The sequence below is a fragment of the Anopheles aquasalis genome, chromosome 3 (genome assembly GCF_943734665.1).
Source record: "Anopheles aquasalis chromosome 3, idAnoAquaMG_Q_19, whole genome shotgun sequence".
NCBI lineage: Eukaryota > Metazoa > Arthropoda > Insecta > Diptera > Culicidae > Anopheles > Anopheles aquasalis.
In genome coordinates, this window is record NC_064878.1 from 34850942 (window position 1) to 34851563 (window position 622).

Below are 622 nucleotides of genomic sequence, written 5' to 3' on the forward strand. Positions count from 1 at the left end.
ATCTGAAGCAGATTCTGCATTCTGGAAAGTTACTAGTATAAATGTTACATACTTCTGTAAATGTATGGCTACAATTAGATTAGTAAATCGGGCCAATCAAAGAAGAAGGATACAGTTTGCTGACAGTTTTAGATGATGCCGCAATCTATAATTGAGAGCAATCAAGTAGATTTCTTTCAGTCCTGCAAAATACTCTATAAACGAGCCAGGAAACGATAGAATCTTTTTGCATATTATGCTTTTTATTATTCATCAGTTTTAATGTTCCCACTTTACGAGTTTCATTATCAGAAAATTTATTAACGCAAGCCACCAATCAGTCCATATACTCGTGGATTAGTATATTTCGTCTAAGTACAAAATTGTATTTATACATGGAATTAACTTGTACTGCTGAAAGTGCTTTCAAAAGCAAACTGAACAATTCATTAAACGATGGCTATAACCATTACCTGACAGGAAATTTAAAATTCCATGGCAAGTACACATACTTAAAAACCTCAGTTGGAATTTCACTTTTTTAACACATTCGTGTCATTGAACTCAAAGAAACTGCTTGAGCATAGCATTTGCTTCTGTTTAAAGTATTTTTCAATTGCCTGTAATAGATCGATTGACTCTG

General features: G+C 33.0%; 1 protein-coding gene across 1 annotated transcript in view; it reads right to left on the reverse strand.

The window, feature by feature from the left end:
- Positions 1-346: 346 nt before the first annotated feature.
- LOC126577111 (palmitoyltransferase ZDHHC15-like) overlaps positions 347-622 on the reverse strand; it is a 3482-nt gene continuing 3206 nt past the window's right edge. The window contains exon 6 of the mRNA XM_050238524.1: positions 347-622. This exon is cut by the window's right edge and continues 157 nt beyond it. The gene's annotated coding sequence lies outside the window, so the exon portion shown is untranslated.